Here is a 23,446-nt window from a genome sequence, read left to right as displayed (position 1 = left end):
TATACACAGAGAATGCTGGAGAAACTCAGCAGGTCTGGCAGCATCTGTGGAGAGAGAAACAGAGTTAACATTTCAACTCTGGTATGACTCTTCCTGTAGATGCTGCCAGACCTGCTGAATCTCTTGAGCAGTCTTTGTGCTTGTTTCAGATTCCCAGCACCTGCAGCATTTTGCCTTTATCCATGATTGATCTGGTGTTGCCTTAACTCCAATTTCCAAACTTGACCCCACAATTATTTCTTCCCTTGTCAAACAAAAGTCCGTCGAGCTCAGCCTTGAATGTATTCAATGACTCGGCCTCCAGTACTCACTGGGGGAGTGAATTCCAAACACTAACAACCCTCTCTGAGATTTAATTTCTCCTCATCCCCATTTTAGATGAGCAACACCATATCTTGAAACGGTGTTCCCCAGTGCTAGATCCTCTCATGGGGACAGAAATCCCATTCCATGGGCTTGAGTTCAAAAATCTAGACTGGAATACCTATGCAGTGCTGCGGCAGTGCATCACTGTTAGGAATGCTTTCTTTCAAATTAGATTTCAAATTGATACCTGTCAAGTTGATTTTAAAAGCTCCAATGGTGGTATTTTAAAGAAGGACACAAGAATTATCTCTGGTGTCCTAGCCAAGAGCTATCTCAATCAACATCACAATACGTGGGTTAGAGACAAAAACAGAAGTTGCTGGAAAAACTCAACAGGTCTGGCAGCATCTCTGGAGAGAAATCAGACTTAACGTTTCAGGTTGAGTGACCCTTCCTCACTCGGCCCGAAACATTAACTCTGATTTCTCTCCAGAGATGCTGCCAGACCTGTTGAGTTTTTCCAGCAACTTCTATTTTTGTCTCTGATTTACAGCATCCGCAGTTCTTTTGGTTTTTATAATGAATGGGTTAACTGGCCATAAACATGTTGCTGCTCGTTGCAGCTCACTGTACGTAAATTGGCTGCCATGTGTCCTACAATAGTGACTGTGCTTCAAAAAGTCCTTTGGTTGTAAAGAAATTTGGAACATCATGAACAATATTATATAGATACGAATCTTTCTTTTTTACCCACCTTTCATACAGTCATAAAGTCAAACAGTTTGGAAACAGACCTTTTAGTCCAACTAGTCAATGCCAACCATAATCCCTCCCTATCTATTTCAGAACCCCCTTCCCCTCCCCCATTTCTGATGAAGGGTCTAGGCCCGAAACATCAGCCTTCCTGCTCCTCTGATGCTGCTTGGCCTGCTGTGTTCATCCAGCTCTACACCTTGTTGGCTCGGATTTTCCAGCATCTGCAGTTCCTACTATCTCTGATACAAATTTGCACCCACTTGCCTGTGTTTGGTCCATATCGCTCTAAACATTTCTTATTCATGTACTTAGCTAAATGTTTTTTAGACATTGTAACTGTATCCATATCCACCACTTTCTCTTGAAGTTCATTTCACACATGAACCCACACTGTGTAAAAAAAAATTGCCACTCCTGTCTTCTTTAAATCTTTATCCTCTGACCTTAAAAATAGTCTTGAAATTCCCCACGCTAGGGAAAAGACACCTGTCATTCACCTTATCTATAGTTCTCATGATTTTATAAACCTCAATAAGGTCACCCTCAACGTCCTATGCTCCAGTGAAAGAAATTCCAACTCATCCAGTCTCTCCTTATAACTCAAACCCTCCAAGCCCAGCAACATCCTGGTAAATCTCTTCTAAACCTCTCTAGCTTAATAATATCCTTCCTATAACAGGGTGATCAGAACTGGACACAGTACTCTAGAAGGGCTCAGAAAATCTCTTTTATTTTCAACAACGTTCTTGAAAGTTCTGTCTGATGTTCTATATTCATCACCTAACTACAAAAGACAGATCTTCTGTATCACCTTGCTGTGTGTAAATTGGCTGCCAGGTTTCTTACATTACAATAGTGACTACATTTCAATTGCCATGAAATGATTTGGGAAGTCCAGAGGTCATGAAATGTGCCATAGCTATGCAAGACTTTCTCTGGTATCAAAATTGTTTATACATTTACAGATCTTAAAGGGGCATCATTTTCAAATCCACCATAGCAGCTGGTGGAATTTTAAAAAAAATTTGTAGGGTTCAGACACGAAGTGGAGTTGAGACCACAATCAGATCAGCAGTGATCGCACTGAAAGGCAGAGAGGACTCGAGGCGCTGAATGGCCTGCCCCTTTAGTCCCATTTAAAGTATCTTTGGTAGATCTGGAAGGGTTGGTGGGGAGTAAGGCTCCATTCTCATTACGACAACATCACCTGCAAACTGAGACAGAGATGCATTTCAATAGCTGGGGAACCATCAGGAAGGTTCCAATGCAATGTTGTGAGGGTTACTGTTTCTTAGACACCACACACATCTACACCAGGCACAATAATGTGAAGTTGTCTAGTTTTCTTTCCACTGCCTGGGCCTTCCAGGTCCTTCTGGAACTGAAAGTCAATGCCTCAGTCAGTGTGCTGACTTTGCAAGGAATCTCGGAGTGGCTGTGCACAGGCACAGAAACACCACTTCGAGGGAATATTGGCCTTAATGCTCAGCACAAGATGCACTGGAATTGTCATGGGGCTGGAGGCTGCAATGCTGGACACTAATGGCGAATGGACGGAGCGCTGGCTGTGTTTATAATATCAAAGTGATTCTTTTTCTTAAATGGTTAGAGGTTTGACGGTGCATTCAATGCATATGTCAAATTGCACGCCTTGCACAGGATTATATTGAATCTAAGTGCAGCCTAACTGTTCTGTGTGGTGTTTGTGACATTCAAGGCCCCCTTCCTCTTCACTTCATCTCTTCCTATCAGCAGCATTATAGACTAAAGGGAGTTGTACCTATACTCAGGCCATAGCTACTGAGCATGTGTGAAGGGAGCTCTGTCATAGCGATGTTGGATCATAAGGAACTGGAGAATAGGGTCCCAGGCATCCAAGTAAGATGCCCTCTCTTCCCATCCTCTGTTTATAATTTTGTTCAATAAAGCCTGAAACCACAGTCTCACAGGAAGGTAGATCTCTCAGTATTACAGACTCACAGAACAGAGGCAGACAGTAGCAACCTGAAGTGAAGTCAGTGACAGTGAAACACCAGGTTAGCTCAGCAATTCAAACCCAGAGGTGGGGAAAATACCCAAATGTCATGTGATAGGAGCTGGTGAGCGATGAGAGGGTATTTAGGCAATATACTGTGATATGAGAAACCCTGAGCAGAAGCTGGAGAAAGTGGCTCAGTGGTTAGCACTGCTGCTTCACAGTACCAGGGACCTGGGTTCAATTCCACCCTCAGGTGACTGTCTGTGTGGAGTTTGCACATTCTCCTTGTGTCTGTGTGTCTTTCTGCTGGGTGCTCTGGTTTCCTCCCACAATCCAAAGATGTGCAGGTTAGGGTGGATTGGCCATGCTAAATTGTTCAGGGATGTGTGGGCTTGGTGGGTTAGCCATGGGAAATGCAGGGGTAGGGGGATGGGTCTGAGTGAGATGCTCTTCAGAGGCTTGGTTGGTGTGTACCCAGTGGGCCAAATGGCCTGTTTCCACACTGTAGAGGTTGTGTGAATTTTGGCATACAGAGATTTGGGTAATTGGAAACAAATTTAGTTTTAAATTGGATACTGGAGAAACTGTTTTAATCCTTTCAGATACTACTCAATGATTAAGGCCAGGAATTATCAGACCATACTCCAAACATTGGTGCATTCAGAGTAAGAGCCAAATGTGTGCTATGTTTTGCTACAATGGTAAAGTGACTACAGAAATCATACATGTAATTCTTAATCATTATGATGCTTTATTAAGCACGCCTGCTTGTACAGCTTTAGATATCTTTCAGTGACAAGACATTGAAAATATGCCAGCCTTTGTATTACAAGGGTCTTCCATCTCTGTCAAAACAGAAACTGGAAGCAGTGCATTCAAGGTAGCACCAAAGGAGGCAATATTCAGTTACCTGAGGACATTCCAGTCAGTGGTCTGTTCTTTCTGCTTATAATCACAGAGAAGGAAACCAGCATACAAGTCGTTCATTTACTCAAATGTGAAACTCTGGACATTCCTAAACTTATGGAGTGGGGATACTGTTCATGGAAACCCAGTTGTCTCTTTTAAGGAGAATCAATTCTGCCTTGAAGAAGATAAGGAAGAAGTGAAGTCATCTACTTATTGCACAGAACCTGCCCAGGAGATGCAACAACAGCAAACTGCACTTACAATTCCTCCTGGAGTGGTTAGTCAGATCATTGCTAGGAAGCAAGAAAGTAGCCTATGCTGGTTTAATCCATAATGAAAGAAAATTAAGTCTCTAAGATTTCAACAGCTAGTCGAGTGGCCACAGAGTCAAGATCTTCAATTATGCAAAGAAGCAGTATTGGATTTCAAAGTAAATTCAATACTATTGAAGCTTCAGTTCCACACCTGCCCAGGCAGAGGCATGTTTTCTTCAACAATTCCTTGCCATCATGTACAGAGAACATCAACATGACCTTGACGTGTTTAGAGAAATATTTCAATCCTCAGAGAAAGGCCCATCAGAAGAAATACAGCAATAACTAATAAGATCAATCGAAAGAGAAAGAGTTCTTTCCATCCAAGTGGATCGTGTGAATATTCCACATGTATAAATTGTTGATCTGTATCGATGGTAGCTGGAGGCTGCAAGAGAAACCCATCGGTAAGCCGAAGAAACATTAAAAATCTTGGTCAAACAAAGCCTATAAGATCAAATCATCAAGCTCTTGGAAATGTAGAATTCTTTTGCAAAGTTTTAAGTTAAATGTAGGAACAAACTGGAACAGTTAGAACTCAACAGAGTTAATATATATTAACTATTTCAATATGATCGCAAAATCAAATGTTCAGCTGTTAGCAGTCAAATCAAGCCTTACAGGTTGAAAATGAGAAACTTGCAGAAGATTTGCAAAGCTCTTGCACTCACATAACTAGTGTTTTCACCCAGGTGACGCAGCAAAAAAATGCAGGAAAAACCTTTTTTTGTTACAGAAATGTTCAGAACCACAAGATCACAATGAATGTCCAGGTGAAAAAAAGACCTCTCCACTACAGTTAATAAGCAATTATCTAGTCTTTCAAAAAGAAACATTGGAGAGAAAGAACAAGTATCTTTATAAATGCCTGAAATTCCCTGCAGAAGGAAGTTGTTCTTTCAAATGGCTTCTAAAATCAGAATACTATACAAGAGTTTCCTGTTTGGATATCCTCACCATAGAGCCCCCCAAGGATGCGTTCTCAGCCCCTTACTGTACTCCCTGGACATCCACAACTGTATAGCCAAATTCCAAATGAATGCCATCTACAAGTTTGCTGATGCCACCACCGTGGTAGGATGGGTATCAAACAATGATGAGTCAGAATACAGACAGGTGATAGAGGGCTTGGTGTTGTGGTGCAATGATAACAACCTCTCTCTCAATGTCGACAAAACAAAAGAACTGATCATTGATTTTGGGAAGAAAGGAGGAAGGCATGCCCCTATCTACATCAACAGAGCAGAGGTGGAGACGACCAAAAGTGTCAAGTTCCTGCAATAATCTTACAATAGCCGACAACCTGTCCTGGACTCCCTACGTAGATGCGACGGTCAAGAAGGAACAACAACATCTCTTCTTCCTCGTGCAGCTCAGGAAATTTGGCATGTCCATAAGGACCCTCACCAACGTTTATAGATGCACCATAGAAAGCATTCTATCTAGGGGCATTAAGGCCTGGTTTGGCAACTGCTGTGCTCAGGGCCGTAAGAAGCTACACAAGGTTGTGTGCATGGCCCAGATCATCACGGAAGCCAACCTCCCATCTACGGACTCCATTTACACTTCTCATAGCCGCGGAAAGGCTGCCAACATCATCAAAGACCCCTCCCACCCCAATAATGCTCTTTTCCAACCTCTTCTGTTAGGCAGAAGATACAGAAGCTTGAACACTCACAGCAGCAGGTTCAAGAACAGCTTCCTCCCTGCCATTTTTAGACTGAAAAATGGACTCTCTAACTTCAAATAATGCTGATCTTGTTTTGCACACATCCTATGCAGTCATAGCTTTGTATGCCTCGCTGTGTCTAAGCACTCAAGAACTGTATGTCCTTGTTTGCTATGATCTGCTTGTTCTGCTCACAAAACAAAGCTTTTAACTGTGTTTTTTAACCAACTACAATAAATCAAATCAAAATCCAATATTTTCTGTTATTCAGATGATGGAGTCCTACATTGTCAATGAGATCCTGAGATGTCTTGACTGCGTTTCAGTGCCTCAAGATGCAAATGTCAAAGTGATATTCTACGTCCAGAAAATTACATTAGAAGTGATGGAGAAGTCCTCATTTCTTTGCCTACTGCAGAACACTCCTTATCCTCCTTTCAGCTATTACATTCCTCCCTTGAACAGAAAGCAATGTCGGTAGAAAGGAGAGTGAGAATTTCACTTTCTTGTCTTCCTTTTCAAGAAGCTGTGACCAGGCTAGTCCTGGAGTCTTCTCCTTCAAGTCTGTGTTTCCTTGATTGGTCTTCATTGGTGCTACGTTTAAATCTTTGTGTTGGTCAGACCCCAAAGATTAACCATCATCAACCAATTGTTTCTCCAACTGCCTCTCAGATGGGTTCTGAAAGAAGGTGAGAAGAGACAGATTCAGCAGAAAGGGTTCTTTGTAGCACTGCTTGTGGGCCAAGAGAAACAGCAGTGCTGCCCTGTGATCCACCAGGCTTACCTCCATATAATTGGACGCCTGTGGTATCTCAACTCTTATGTCAATGCCTCCACATTGCCCTATCTCCATGCTGATTACCACTATTTCATTCGCCAACTGTCTTCCCATTAATGAGCCAGATGGACTGTCCATCTGCTGGGACCAGGAAAGGGAATCAGGTTCGATTCCTGGGCTGCGCTGAATTGGGGCAAGGTCAGTATTTGCACTGCCGAACTTTCAGCCCCATGTGGAAAGAAAGATCAATGAGAATTCCTGCTTCCTGATCATTGTTCATTGCCTCGTTCTAGAATCCCCACTTTTCGCAGCATTGCATGAAAATAGGGTCAGGATTGACAGGTCTATAACATCCTGGACTACATTCCCAAAATGGGAAGAAGGTGGTTTCCTCCCTGTCAATGGGCCAGTATCCCACTGAGAGTTGGTGCCTTCAGGTGTAGGGAAGGAGGTGTGAAGTAAACTAAACTAGGCAGGATGTGGTTTAAATACGTAATTCTTCTCATTTCCCAATGCCAGTAACATAACTGAATAGGGAGCAGCTTCTTTAATTGCCCATAACACATTGAGAACAGTTATGCACTTCCTACTGCACTGGCCACTTGGATTTACAGCTGTTCTGTAAAGCACAGCTCATTAAGGGCCAGCTATCTCATGATATTTTCATAACCACAGATACTCTGGGATTTGCGCTAAGGGATGATCTCTTCATGAGGAATTCAGGTGCCCTGATTGCCTGTATGCAAATTCTTTGTTTCCAAGAGCCTTTTCTTTGATGCAGTTGACCTGAGTACCTGGGAGTCGGATAACCTCTGCCTATTGAGAAATAAGTGGAATATTGTACACAGTTTCACTTGATAAGCTATTATTTGTTTTCTTGTTTCCATGCAGTGATTTGAGAGACAATCTTCACACTGTCCCTGTGAAAGACTTTGTACTCTGCAGAAGAAACTATTATTTCTTGCAACAACCTCCATCAGCTGCTTGTTCAAATACAGCCTCTTGAAAGAAAGAGACTTGTATTAATGTAATGCCTTTTACCACCTCAGGAGCTTTATAGCCAATGAGGTACGTTGTTCTAAGATGTGAAACATGGCAGATAATCAGTACCCAGCAAGATCCCATAAACAGAAGTTACAGTGAACATAAGAGAATAATAAACAAGAGCAAGTGTAGGCCATTCAGCCCCTCAAGCCTGTCTCAGCATTCAGTAAGATCATGACTGATCTACCCCAAGTCTTAACTCCTCTTTTATGCCATCTCATTAAAGACCTAAGCTCCCAGATAACTCGAAAATCTCTGCTTCATCTTTAGCAACTTTCAGTGATCTAGCCTCCACAACTCTCTGCGGTGGAGAATTCCAGACATTCTCCATGATGAGTGGGTTATCCTCTTTTGTGATGTGGTTGAGCACTAAGGCACTGGTCACGCTGTACAAAGCTCGCCTGCTTTTCTTCAAAATAGTACCATTGAATACTTTTACATCCAACTGATAGGGCAAATGGTATCTTAACTTAATGCTTCCTCTAAAAGATAGTACTATCGATGGGACAGCACTCTGTCCATGCACCACAGTGGAGGGACAGACAGATTTGTTCACAAGTCTCTGCGAGGCAAGGGCTGTGCGGAACTGGGAGGAAAATGGAGTGGAAGCCAAGATCTGATTGGACAGGCATCTTATTGGGCAGTGGAGCAGGTTCAAGAGGCCAAATAGCAAGGTGTAGAGCTGGATGAACACAGCAGGCCAAGCAGCATCAGAGGAACAGGAAGGCTGACGTTTCGGGCCTAGACCCTTCTTGGCCTGCTGTGTTCATCCAGCTCTACACCTTGCTATCTCAGATTCTCCAGCATCTGCAGTTCCTACTATCTCAAGAGGCCAAATGGTTGGTTAGGTTTCCTTTTCTCATGTTCTTCTTGAACACATGACCCTCTGAATGATGGATTTTATGAGATTTTGGATCCTTCATTCCATCCACTTTGACTAAGCTATGTTTCCAAACCAGCGTTACGGCTACTTTTGTTGTAACTAACCTCCGCCCCATTCCTCTGTGACAGTTCTGTTAATATCCAGTGCAATATCATGGACCATTAATTTAATCTGCTGCCTACTGCTCACTGCTGGATGTAGATAGTAGCATGGCTAGATGCCTAATGCTTAGCAAGAGTTTGTGATGACAGTTTGAAGCCGAGAGATTCGTTCATACCTTCGCATTGGAATTTTTAACCAGTACCTAACCAGTTCATTATAAAGCATGACTACATCTTGGGGAAATGAGCAAATGTCAGTGCTGATTGCCAATTCTGGGACCTCAAGGTTTCCGGTTCAGGGCTTTGTTTAATGTGATGGATGGTTTTCAAGCTATGATTCTGAGATGTTTATTTCTAACCTTACCTGGGAGTGAACTCCAGAAGGATCCAAGAATTTGGAACAAATGTGACAAAGATGGAAAACAATCTTGATAGTCTCAAATCAGTTCCTCTCGAATCGAGGAAAGAACACGCAGACTTGTCACTTGCTCCAGCAGCTTGTTTCTGTAATCAGGAAACACAAGGACATTCTTTTGAATAAATGCATGAGGAAATCTGGAATGAGAAAAGGCCATTCGGCTATGAAGCCATTCCCCATTCAGAATATGTGTTTGATTTTCTCCCAAAGTGGTTTTCAAGCAAGCATAGTGTTGTATTACTTCAAGGCCAATATCTTTAAGATAGCCACACAGCATCATGACATGTAACATTCCAGTATTAAAGTACGTACTTCACCTTCAGTCACTTTTTCTGTGTCACAGTGGCAGTGTAATCAGTCAATTACATCTGTGTGCTGGACAGTAACATCAGTAAGCACAGAACCTAGACTGTCATAACAGAAACTCAGGAAATAGTGTTGTAAACAAATTTCAAGATATCTGACTGAACAGAACCTGATCCTCTGTGTTATATGTTACTTGGGATAAAACAAAGAAAACTACAAATAGCATCACAGGGGTCTATGTTGCAGGCCTGGAGCGATGTTTAGCTACTGGGCCTCCTTTCCTTGTCTACTTGCCTTCCATTGTGGACAACAGGAGAGCACAGAGCATCAGTAGCTTGATGGTGAAGAGTGGGTGACCATCGGCAATTTGCCTTTGTGCATGGAGGTCTTGCACAAGGGAAAGGCAGGAATTGAGCCTGTTTGATGGACCAACTAGCCTGTTAAATGCTGAATTCTTCCAAACATACATCAGCTAATTCCACAACTAACCAAAATGCATTGTTTTTGTTTTATCACCTGTGCCCCCACCCAAGGAGGAAGAACTATTTTCTTACCTCAATTCCTCAAGGTGAAAGCATAACAAGACATGTGAGAGCCCTTTATTACTCTAGAATCACTTGCCTTTCCTTGCTTTGTCACCACTATCGCGCATTGCGGGTGATTCAAAGCCACTTTACTACTAAATTGACTCGTTACCCCATGGTTTTGCATTTTGCAATGTTAAGTAACAGCAACCTGGGTGATATTTTAAAAATGAAAAAAAAATGTGCTGATATGTTTGGTAGAAGAATTATTGGGCGTGGAGTTGGAAGGAGAGCAGGAGGAGGAGAGAATGAACAACAAAATTAATTGGTACAAGTGAAATCTGTGGCCAAATTAAAAATTCTGCAGAACTGGCTTGAGAACCATTTTACACTGCAGTCAGTAAGTGGGTGAGAAATGCAGAGAATTAAAAACAGGGCAGCAGGGTTAGACGTGATAGATTAGGGAGCAGTTAAAAGGAGTAATACACTCGATTGATGCCCTTTAGAAGGTAATTAAATAGTGATGCTGACCTCCAAAAGGCTCTTGAATGTTTGCATTATTATTAAACTAACTGATTTGCATATCACGAAAATAAATTCCTCCTTTTGGATATTTTGGATAATATTTGCTCCTCTCTCACTTAGCCTACGGACCTATGAAAGATATTAGTCTGAACTGCAGCAATGTCATTCAGTACTTTGTTGATTTCTGTAGTTTATCTAATCTAACCCCCGTGTCCTGCTTTTAATTCTCTGCATTTCTCTTTGTGACACTTGCTGACTGACTGCCATCTAAAGAAATTCCCAGGCCAAAACCTGCAGAATCTGGAACAGGGCCAGAAATTTCATTTTGTGAAAAATGGTGCTGTCCTTTTAATTCCCTACCACCTACCAGCACCAAGCCCCAACCTCCCCAACAGCGTCTCAACTCATTATTGCTTCAAATTCAGGTTTTCAAAGTGAGGTTTTCCCTTGAGAGCCTGTTAGAGGATTCAGGGAGAGGGATGGGGCTTGCAAAATCAAGTCTCTGTACATTCAATATTTGTTGATGCTGTTTGCCACAGTAGCACATTTTTATTTGAATAGTTTTTGAAAATAATATATCCCCTGGAGTGTGAGTATTTGAGGTGGGTGGGGGAATCCGCACTATTATGTGGGGATTCTTGATAGCTGTGCCATTATTTTCAGGGGTGCATGGGATTTGCTAATATTTGCACAAATTGCACACACACAACCACATTCACCATCCATTAACCTCTTACACAGCGGTTAATTCTGATGCTGTCCTCGTTTTCCTTGCCTGCTCTAATACTGCTTGTCATTTATGCAAGCGACAATCCTCATTGGCATTACTGATTTGTATTTTACTCAACTACTTAGTCGGGAAATCGTTCTGGAGTCTCACTATTACTTTGAGGCGAAGTGCTATGTGGGAATTGTGAAAGGGTTCCAGAGGTTAGGTGAAAAGGTCGTTGACAAATGGAATAGAATGGCAGAGAAACACAGAGGTAAATAAATGATTGTTTCTTGTTGTGGCACGTAGCAAGATAGAGCAGGGATTATCAGGCAGAATCAGTTTCAGATAAGCCAATTCTAAAAGGTCATAGCAGTGACATGAGCAGGTTAACACATCTTATGTGTGGCAGTGCCAACTCCCGTGATGTCTTATCAACAACCATACTTTGCATTTATGTAGCACCTCCAACATAGAAATGTGTCCCAAGGCACTTCACAGTCCATTCACGTTTGACACCAAACCCACAGTAAAATCTCACTTTGACATTCAACTCTCCTGACCTCCTTGCCCTCATGTTGTCATTTCTTCAATGTCACTGGGTCAATATCCTGTTTCTCTCTCCCTAACAGCAGTGTGTATGTCAATGCCACATGCACTGCTGAATTTCAAGATGGTGGCCTAACACCTCCTCATCATAATTAGGGATAGGTCATAAATATTGACAGCAAGGAGGACATCTCAAGGTATGTGACCGAAAGCTTGGGCAGAGGTCTTGTGTCAAGAAGTGTCTTAAAGGATAAGGGATTGATAGAGTGGCAAAGAGCATTAAGAAGGAAATTCGACAGTATACAGCCTAGGCATTAAAGGCCAGCAGGGGAGTGATGAAATTTGGAATGCACAAGACAACAGACTTGGAGAAACACAGATGGTTGTAGGGCTGGAGTCGTTCACTGACATAGGGAAGGAGATGTCTTGGAGGGATTTGAAAACAGTGATCAGAATTTTAAAACTGAGGCATTGTTAGACTGGTAGCCAATGTAGATCAGGTTCTGGATGATGGGATGGCTGGGTTATAGGGTCATTCAATCCAAGTTGGGGAGGGTGAAACGGGCAACGTTTGTACAACTGCAGCGAGATTTATTTATTCCTGGATGTCTCAAAGTGCTTTACAGCCAATGAACTGCTTAAGAAGCGGCAGCCAATTTGCACAGAGTAAGATCCCACTCTTAGCAATGGGATGAATGACCAGCTGGTTATTTTTATGATGTTGACTGAGGGTGAAATATTGAGTAGGACTAGGTTCTTCTTCAAGATATTGCCATGAGTTCTTTTACACCCACCTGAGAAAGGAAACAATTCTGAAGTTTTAACTTCTCATCTGACAGGGTGTCGCTCCCACAAAAACTGCTCTGGAGTGTCATGTACCTTCAAGGACACAAGCGATAGCAACTGAGCTACAACTGACACACGAAGAAGAGTGATACGACAGACTAGAACAGGGATTGCAGCAGGTTCAAGAAGGCAGCTCACCATCATCTTCTTGAGGGCAACTAGAGACAGGCGGTAAATGCTGACCCAGCCAGCAACCCTGCGTCCCACAAGTGAATAAAAAATAAATTTAAATGGAGACTGCACTGCTCATGCTATGGAGGAGGAAGGGCCAACATACAAGAACCTAGAATCCATGGAAGAGAGTGCTAATGGGTCACAGGGTTGTAAGAAAGAGACAAAGAGACAAGTCCATCTGGGAATACTTACGTGGTACTGGCTTGATTTAATTGTTTATGCTTAAACATCCAGCCCATGTGAAGTTCTGTCCAGGATGGTTAAAGATGACATTTACGCTAGGGTTTTTGCAGCTTACAGCCACACATTTACACACTGCATCCTGTACTAAGGCTCATTACTCTGCTTAGTTTTAGCTTCTCCATTTGTCTTTAATATATTATTGTGTAGCATGTGCAGTGCTTGCTTCACGCTTATTGATCACAATGAAACTGATCTTGGCAAAAAAAAGTGATTTGCTAAGGGTGAACTATTCTCAGTAAAATCCAAGGTTTTCAAATAAATCAGTGAGAGAGAAATGACAAGAAATAAGCTGTGCCCAATAAATGACAGAGCTAATGATAATGCCGATGCATGGTGACTCTTTGAGAGCTCTCTACAGCAGGTCTTATTCAATGGAGCTGAGGTGGAGATGGTTGAAAGCATCAAGTTCCTAGGAGTGCTGATCTCCATCAATCTGTCCTGGACCACTCACATTGATGCGAAGGTCAAGAAAGCATGATAAACCTCTACTTCCTCAGGAGGCTAAGGAAATTCATCACGTCCATTAAGATGCTTATCAATTTTTATAGATGCGCCATAGAAAAAAATTCTATCTGGACGCATCATGGCTTGATACAGCAACTGCTCTGCCCAGGACCATAAGAAATTACAGTGTTGTGAACTCAGCCCAGTCCATCAAGCAAGACAACATTCCATCCCTTGACTCCATCTATACTTTCTGCCGCCTCAGAAAAGTTATAACCTCTTCCAACCTCTTCCACCGTGCAGAAGATAGAAAAAGCTTGAACACACAGACTCAAGGACAACTTCTTTTTCTGAGTTATTAGACTTCTGGGTGGACCTCTCAAATTTCAAATTTAATGTTGACCTCACTCTGTGTGCATCTTCTCTGCAGCTATAACATTGTATATCTTGCTCTGCCCTATTACCCTAATGCACTTTGGTTGTTATGATCAGCCTGTACTATGCACAAAACAAAACTTTACACTGCACCTAGGTACATGTGACAATAATAAATGAAAAACAGAAAGAAGACACACAACCAGTGTGGTAAGCAAAGAAAGGGTTGCCTTTATATAGAGTGCCTTTCGTTCTACTTCACAGCCAATGAATCATCTTTGAAACATGGTTATACCATTGTTATGTGGGCAAATTCAATTTGGCACACAGCAAGATCCCACAAATCAGCATTCTGCATTCACTGATGTTGATTGAGCCATGTTGGTCAACCAAGGCACTGTGAGAAATTCCTCTTGTTCTTCACAAGACTGACCATGAATCTTTCTACATCTATCCAAACAAGCTTAATGCAACTCCAACGGTGAGCAAAGGATTTTGAAAATGTGAAACGACAAGTGCTGTAAGTTCTCAGCAGTTCAGTCTGCACTAATCGAGTGAACAGTCGAGTGAATGTTATTGGTGTGTGGCCTTTCTAAGAACTCAAATTACGCTGAAAGGTCCACATCTAAAACTGTTCTGTCTCCAGATATTGACAGACCAGCTAAGTGCCTCAAACATTTTCTTCTTTTATTTTTCTGGCTTTGTAACTCATCCCTGTCCCTCACCTCTGAAACCTCTTCCAATTTCTACACTGCAGAAATTCACCAAAGATCCCCAGACAGCACCTTCCAAACCCATGACCACTTCCACCTAACAGGATAAGGGCAGCAGATACATGCGAACACCACCACCTTCAAGTTCCCCTCCAAGCCAATCCCCATCCTCGTTTGGAAGTATATCACTGTTCCTTCATGTCATTGGGTCAAAGTCCTGGAATTCCCTCTCTAAGGACACTATGCATCAACCCACAGCAGGTGGACTGCAGCGGTTCAAGAAGGCAGCTCACCTCCACCTTCTCAAGGGCAACTAGGGACAGGCAATAAATCCTGGCCAGCTAGTGACGTCCACATCCCACAAACGAATTATAAAAAAAACTCTGTGACCTGTTTGCAGTCTCCATTTCAATTTTTTAAAAATTCAATCGTGGGATGTTGGCTCAGTCAGCATTTAGTTATACTTGAGAAGGTGGTGGTGAGCTGCCTTCTTGAACTGCAGCAGTCCCTGTCCTGGTCTGGTGTCTCGCTTTTCCTCTTCTGTCAGTTGTGCCCTTGAAGCTACATGACACTCTACAGCAGTATTATAGGAGTGTCACTCTGTCAGATAAGAAGTTAAACTGAAGTGCCATCTCCATTGTCTGCTGGGTGTAAAGGAGTTCATGACAATATTTTGAAGAACTAGTCCTACTTAATATTTTACCCTCAATCATCATCATTAAAAAATCAGCTGGTCATTTATCCCATTGCTGCAAATGAGATCTTACTGTGTGCAAATTGATTGCCAATTTTCCTAAATTACAACGCTTCTTAAATAGCTCTTTGGCTGTAAAGCACTTTGAGATATGCTTGGTTGTGTTGAGGCCATCATGAAAGGCACTATATAAACGTAAGGCAAAAGGGTTAGAATACAGGAATAAATAAATCTTGCTACAGTTATACAGGGAGGTGGTGGGACCACACCTGGAACACTGTGTTCAGTTTTGATCTCCATATTTGACAAACCATCTGCCTCCTCTGAAGGCAATACAGGAGGTTTACAGGATTGATCCCTGGGATAAGAGGAGCCTTGTAATTAGAGGCTGAGCCTATATTTTATGATGGGAAGAAAAATTTGTGTGTATCTCATTGAAACACACAAAATTCTCAAGGGGTTTGATGAAGTAGAAATTAAGAGATTGTCTCCATTGGGAGGGGAAAGTAAAACAGGTGAATGCACTGTCAGTATAATAGCCTGACCAGTCAGGACACAGATGAGGAGAAATTACTTCAGTCAAAGGGTCGTGACTTTTTAGAATTATTTGCCCTAGATGGTTGTGAATGGTCCATTGATGGAATACATTTAAGGCTGGGACAGACAGAGGTTTAGTCTCTCAGGAATTAAGGAATATGGGCAGCAGGCAGTAAGGTGAAGTTGAAACCCAAGATCAATCATGATTGTAGTGAGTCACAGAGCAGCTTGATGGGCCGAATGGTCTCTTTCTGTTCCTTTTTCTCGTGTTCTGTTCTTCCATCTGTAACAGAACTTTTAACCACATCACTAACACCATCTGAAATTCTTTCTTTTATACAAATGTCTTACCACATCTCTGGCATTCCACAAGGTCTATTTAAAATCTATTTTTTGGACCCAGTATACAATCACTGCCACAATATCAAACCTTCTCCCTAAACCCGTTAAGGTTCAACTTCCATCTTGGGAGTTCACTATATATGAAGAAAGTTGTTGCTGTTGGATCTGACACAAAGAAATGCAGAATGCACTGTTCCTGTCTGGGTTTCTGATAGCCAACTTGAAAGGATTTTTTATTTTTTGAAGCTCTTGTAAGATTCCCCTGCAAGCAGGAGTCATACATGGGTGTGATAATCTTGTTTAACCTTATTGAGTGCCAATTCTTCATGTCTATGAATTGAGTGTGGGTAAATTACTTGATCATAGGAACGATGGAGTGAAGGCCAATGTTAGCCCCATTCAATATGTGGACGATGGAAGTCATTTTGCCATTAGTGATAGTGTGAAACACACAATATTGGATCAGCAGACCATTATAAACCCCTTCTAACTTTGTTTGCCAATGCTGGAAAACCATTGACCAATGTCCAACACAGATAGAAAAACCAGTAAAATTGGCAAATGAGACAAATTGGTCCAACTCACCTTTTACATTTAAAATGGAGATTTAGTATGTTAATTTCCAATTAGTACTACTTTATTTTTATCTGCTCTCCCCTTCTGGAAAATGATTCAGAATGTTTCCTACAATACAGGAGGATCAGGAAAATAAGCCTTAGGCTGTCCTTCCTCTCCTTAGTGCAAGATCAATTGTGATGCCTCCCATTTCCAGCTCAGCAAAAATCAGCTTAAATCAGCAGAGGACAGGAGCCTTTCAATTTACCTTTAAGGGGAACCATGTCATGTACGTAGACACTGGAAGAGAAGGCTAGAGTTCTCATCCTAATATCTATATTGGAAAAGAAACCTGTTGTAACATTCCATGGGAAATTCCAGTACCCAATCACTCAAACTAAAGTCCACAGGTTTGGAAGGTAAACAATAGGAACATGTGGGTCATTCTCACATTAACAGGCTGTGACCAGTGGGGTACCGCAGTGATCAGCACTTAGGCCCCAGCTATTTTTTTTAAATTTATTCATTTTGTGGGATGTGGGCATCGCAGGTTGGCCAGCAGTTATAGCCCATCCCTATTTGCCCTTGAGAAGGTGGGGATGAGCTGCCTTCTTGAACTACTGCAGTTCCTTTGCTGTGGATTGACCCACAATTCCATTAGTGAGGGAATTCCCAGATTTCATCCCAGTGACAGTGAAGGAACAGTGATATATTTCCAAGTCAGGATGGTGAGTCACTTGGAGGGGAACTTGAAGGTGGTGGTGTTCCCATATATCTGCTGCCCTTGTCCTTCTAGATGGAAGTGTTTGTGAGTTTGGAAGGTGCTGTCTTTGGTATGTTCACAACATATCAAATGTAACATTTCTAAATGTTTAGGTGATACAGACAGACTTAGCGACTGGGGAAAAAAGAACACAGTAGATGGAATAAAATGTGGAAAAATGAGAGGTTATCCACTTTAGTAGGAGAAAAAGATGGGATGAGTATTTCTTAAATGGTGAGCGGTTGGAAACTGTAGGTGTGCCAGCAGTGTCCTTGTCAATATGTCACTGAAAGTTAATCTGTAGATGCAGCAGGCTGTTAGGGAGGCTAATGGAATGTTAGCCTTTATTGATAGAAGATTTGAGTACAGGAAGAGCAAAGTCTTGCTTTAGCTGTATCAGAGCTTGGTTAGACCGTACCTGGAATACTGTGAGTAGTTTTGATCTTTTTATTACAGGAAAGGTATTATTGCCAGAGAGGGAGTCCAATGGAGCTACATCAGACTTGCTCCTGGGATAGTAAGACTAACCTATGAAGGAAGATTGAGCAAACTGGGTCTTTATTCACCAAGATTTCGAAGAATGAGAGGCAATCTCATTTAAACCTCCAAAATACTTAAAGGGTAAATGCAGGTAATATGATTCCCCTGGTCAGGGACGCAATTTAAAAAATAAGGAAGATGCCATTTAGGATTGAAAAGAGGAGGAATATTTTCACTCAAAGAATGGTGAGTCTTTGGAATTCTCTACTTTGGGGCCTGAGGAAATTCAGTCTTTTAGTATATTTAGATGATGATAAATGTTTGACTACAAGGATTATGGATAATGTAGGTAAAAAGCATTGAAGCGTTTGATCAGCCAAGATAGACCGAATGGGCTGAATGGCCTGCTCCTGTTTCTATGTTCCTAATCTATTATAGCAAACCTTTCATTAACTGAGACCTATGTGACCAGGAGCGAACTGGTTGATCAAATATTCCATTTTTTAAAATTGATTCACAGAATGAGGGCATTGTTGGCTAGGCCAGCATTCATTGTCCACTCAGAGGGCAGTTAAGAGGCACCACATTGCTGTGGGTCTGGAGTTACATGTAGGCCAGACCAGGTAAGGATGGCAGTTTCCTTCCCTAAAGCACATTCGTAAACCAGATGTTTTTTCCTGACAAACGACAATGGATTCATGACCATCATTGGACTCTTAATTCCGGATTTTTAAAAATTGAATTCAAGTCCCACCACCTGCCGTGATAGGATTTGAACTGGGCTCCCCAGAATACTTCCTGGGTCTCTGGAATCCAGTGATAATACCAATTGGACATTGCCTTGATAATGAGGTCCACATAATCAATGTAAAAACACGCACTAAGAAATAGAAATGTAATGCAGGGGGTATACACATAACTGTTATACTTTATTTACAGCATAAATCACTTAAATAATATTGCAACTTTGCCTTAAATAAAACTTGCCAGCAGAAAGCCTTTTCATACATCCTCAACTGACTACTCGGAGATCACAGAGATTGTGATAATAAAGTAAACTTTCGGTATTTCAGGAATATATTTTTGCTGGTTTATCGAGAGCACTGGTTCATTCTGTGCTGGTTAAAACAAAGTTTGCAAAACAACTTATTTGGTGAACAGCTAAGATCATCAATGTAGTTTAGAAATGTGATATTGACCTGGTGGCCCATGAGGACCTGAGGCTCATTCTCTGATACATGATCCAAGCAGTGATTTTATAACCGTGGAGCGAAGACTATTCCCTCTGGAGAGTAGGCTAATAACTAGGAGCCAATGGTTTTACAATAATTGGCAAACGATCTTGATGTGACAAAGAGAGAAATGTTTTCATTGTAAAGTTGTTGGGATTTGAAATCAACACCCTGAAAAGATGTTGGAAGCTAATTCCATAAATAACTAGGAATGGAAGTTTGATAGGTTCATGAGGATAAGAAAACAAGGGTTTTAATGGCTTGGTGAAGAAGAAGGGTCAAGGCCCGAAACGTCAGCCTTCCTGCTCCTCTGATGCTGCTTGGCCTGCTGTGTTCATCCAGCTCTACACCTTGTTATCTCTACTTTGGAATTGACATGTTTTTCTTCATATTTTAGTGAACATGCAACTTTTAGGACTATATTAATAACTGTCTCCACCTTAGACAAAGCTGTTCCAGTGGTACCCTTTTGATCTCTGGCAACTGCTGCTCCTGGAGTTGGTGACGGTACCAGTGACTGGTAAACAGATGGAAACAGATCCCTGAGGCTACACGGCCAGCTCGGCCCATCCTCTGCTGGGCATTAGCCCGTGATACCCAAGTGTCCTCTAGGCTCTCCATCCCCTTGCATGGGTCATACCTGCAGTGAACAATAATGTGAGAAGTCAAATTAGACTCACAGTGCACTCCCATGAGATATCAAATTTGAGACCAAAACTAAAATGTTGATGAATACATCATCAGGTGAATGGGTCAAATTGGATACCTCTTCAAAGAGCTGACAAAAGGCACGATACAAATGCCTTCCTTCCGTTTGCTGTACGTTTTAATTATTATATGAAGATCAACTTTATTCACCTCCCAACTGCTTTTACATACATGGCTATACACCACCTCCTTTATATCTGGATTGTAAGCAATCCACATCCCAAATGTTAAATTGCTTAAACCCAAAGGACAAAATCATGTTTTGGATATTCACAATACATCACAGTTCCCTAATGATACAGCAGCTTCCAGTTCTGGCTACTAATACTTCCATCATACGTGTATGCATCTTATTGAAGATGGGCTCATTGCCAATGCCTGAGTGTTTGTTTTCTCGTGAGTTTTAGTATTTCCAAGTCTCTGGACTTCTGTATTCATATCCACCTTTTAACTATCTTTTGCCCTATGGTCTGTACCATTTGGGATCTCATTACTTCTCTGTCATCCATTACTTAAAACTATTTCAAGATGCTACAGTGTTAGTTGAAGGTTTCTTCCTTCTTCAGTTTGGTGTAGATAGCTCTCATGCCAGTCCTTTCTATGTCAAAAATATTCTCAATTTGTTCTTAAGGTCAACAATGGTGTTTCCAAAGCACCAAAGCTGACTCAGCCCATTATGTCTTCAAAAGCTGTTTGAAAGAGTATTTAGTTAGTCTTATTCCACTGCTCTTTCTCCATAGCCCTGCAAAGTTTTCATTTTCACAATCTTTCTGGCTGTGCATTCCAAATGTTGTGCATAAAAGAATGTCTGCACAACTTCTTTCTGGTTCTTTTGCCCCAGTTTCAGGGCCACTCACATATATCATCAGTTTATCCTAAACAGAGAACATTAGTCTTCTTAAAAATCCTTGTCTTAATGAGTGTGTTACCTACAGACACAAATTCATTTGGTCTGGATTAACAACAATCCAAACCAATTGTAATGATAACCCTTAGTAGAACGTGGTAGTCTATAAGGGATTGAAATTTTGGTAAGAGGTTAAAAGATGACACCTTAACCCATGTTTCACTGTCTCTGATAAGTCTGAACATATTTTTTAAAAAATATATACATAATATATCAATCTATACCTCTTTTCCTTCATCTTCCCAGAATCAATGACATAAACAACATCATCAATGGTAACTGATGTTTCAGCAATGTTGGTGGAGATTATAATCTTGGTAGTTCCTTTAGGAGGACGCAAGAAGACAGCTTGTTGTTCTTCACTGGACAGAGAAGAGTGCAGTGGGTGTATAACACATCTGGAAGAAAACAGTCAGTATATTTCAATGAAAACACTTATCGGTAATACTTTGAAAATGGTAAAGTTACTTGAAATATTCTGTATTAATACAACAACAGAGAAACAGTCAGACTAAACTAAATTTATTAATTGCCCTCAAAAAGAATTGTTTAGAAAATCTTGTATTGCTGTGCCAAACTATCTCTGCTCAAAATGCTGGAGTGGCAGTGCGTTTGTAGGCCTCATCATTGCTGGTCTGAAAACAGGTGTTGGGACCCTGGAGATTCTCCTCTGGCTTTCTTTTTATGAGACTTCTTCGGCTCTGTGGAGCAACCAATTATTACAATCTGACAGAGGATTAAAAGTTCATCATGTAGAGGATCAGTTGTCTATAATTTTGGTAAACACTTGCTTTTTATTGGAATTCTAAACCTTACCAAACCAAAGTCTGATTAAGATGTGAATATTCCTCTCTTAGCTGGGGACAACTCTCTAACAAATATCTTACATCTCTGAGCCAGATAAAGGAAGAGGCTTGTGGCTCAATAGGTAATTTCTCTCACCACTAGAATGTGACTTCTGCTTTCATTCTTTAATATTAACACAGCTGGTGCTTCACTGAACTTAGTTCTAAGTTCCAAATTTATCATCCTTCATGCCCTTCACCTGCCTTAGACTTTAGTATTGAAATCAAGATTAATGACACAGCCTCTTGGTCACTTATACCCAAAATTTCAAAAATGTAGAAATTATTATGACCCTAGCTGGACAAGTCAGATCGCAGGATGAAACATGGCTTCATAGCTCAGTTTTTTTCTAATTTTAGTTAATATGATCATTCATTCAAACATTGGCTGCAGATTTTACTTAACAACAAAACAGGTATTTATAACACAAAAGGATGAAAAAATTAAAACAAACCAAGCTATCTAATTACAGAACACAGTTCTGAGGGATCTTAAAATACACAGCAAGTCTTTTCCCATTTTCTGAAACTATTTGTTAAAGAAGCTCAAATCCAGTGAAATATCAAATCCTTAAGCTCAATTTAACTGATTCTCCCCAGTTCTTTCATGTGAAGTTTTATCACATAAATATTCTCAAAACTGAAAGTTTAGATCTTCTCAGCTTTTAATAAAATTAGGATTTCTAACCAAATACTTCTGGTTTGGAAGTTTCACAAACAAAACTTTTACACTGAGGTAATTGTGCTTTCCTTAAAGTGTCCCGAATTTCTTTCTAGGAAATAAACTGTACATGCTTTTAACTCCAGTCAGGTCTCCTCCAAATCTGATGAGGAGCTTTCAGTCACTGGTTTCCTAAACTAAAATCAATCCTGGATTATCCTGAGACAAAAACGAGCTAAAGGCCTTCCATATTTATTCCATCTGTCATAAACCAGAGTAAAAACAATCTCCCATCAACACTCTAGAGGTGCCTGATCTCTGACACATACTGGGTTAGGTTACAGTTCCAGAAGGACTTTGACCTAGTTATATATTCTTTTAAACACTTCACAAAAGTAACCCACCCATTTCCCAATAAATCCAAACTCTAAAAATGACATTAAAGTTTCTGTGTGTATGGGTGTATATGTTTAGACATAAAATCACACACCTTTCATCACAAATTGCTTACCTCCCTCAATCTTTTCTTCATCTACAAAACCTTTAGCCTTTTCAAATCAAATCACTCATTTTTGACATTTTAGATCTTTTTGAAAAGTAACTCTTTCCCACCTTGGTAGAACTCTGTATTTATAGATCAGCTGTAGGCAAATGAACCTATTGTTCCCTTTCACTCCCATCCATTGAAAGAAAGAGATCCATTTGGAATTTTCATTGCAATGTGTTTTGTGCATGTTGCAATGTAATTTACACTATGGCTATAATCTACTTGCAAATAATAAAAAACTATGAGATTGGGGCTTTTTTAAAGGGGAAATTCAACATTTATAATCATTCTATTCTTTTGGGTCACATAAATTTATAGTAAAGGAGGCTAATTAACCCATTTCTCTGAAAAATCCCTTCACTTAGCACATTTACTTCATCCTTCATCATTTTCCTTTTTCAAATATTTACTCAACTTTGCTTTGCGAGCTTTAATGGACATCTTTTCTTTTCCCACGCCTGGTTGTGGATTAGGCAGACAAAGTACATTTTGACATCCGTTTCCATAGCTAGTTCCTTCCTGGAACAGGTTGCAAATCTGTCCCGAGACTATAATTTGAGGGGTACCACTCTGCATCAAGCAGAACTGACCAGGTGACATGCCTACTCGGC

At 41.0% G+C, this 23,446-nt stretch overlaps 1 protein-coding gene across 1 annotated transcript in view; it reads right to left on the bottom strand.

Annotated features, from left to right (window-relative positions):
* The window catches only part of LOC109916020 (leucine-rich repeat neuronal protein 2-like), a 229,906-nt gene that overhangs the window by 7,608 nt on the left and 198,852 nt on the right, over positions 1 to 23,446 (bottom strand). The window contains exon 2 of the mRNA XM_048612257.1: positions 9,103 to 9,242. The gene's annotated coding sequence lies outside the window, so the exon portion shown is untranslated. The remainder of the gene's footprint in view (positions 1 to 9,102; positions 9,243 to 23,446) is intronic.

Source organism: Rhincodon typus, chromosome 25 (genome assembly GCF_021869965.1).
Source record: "Rhincodon typus isolate 14 chromosome 25, sRhiTyp1.1, whole genome shotgun sequence".
Lineage (NCBI taxonomy): Eukaryota > Metazoa > Chordata > Chondrichthyes > Orectolobiformes > Rhincodontidae > Rhincodon > Rhincodon typus.
This window is presented reverse-complemented; position numbering and strand designations above follow the sequence as displayed.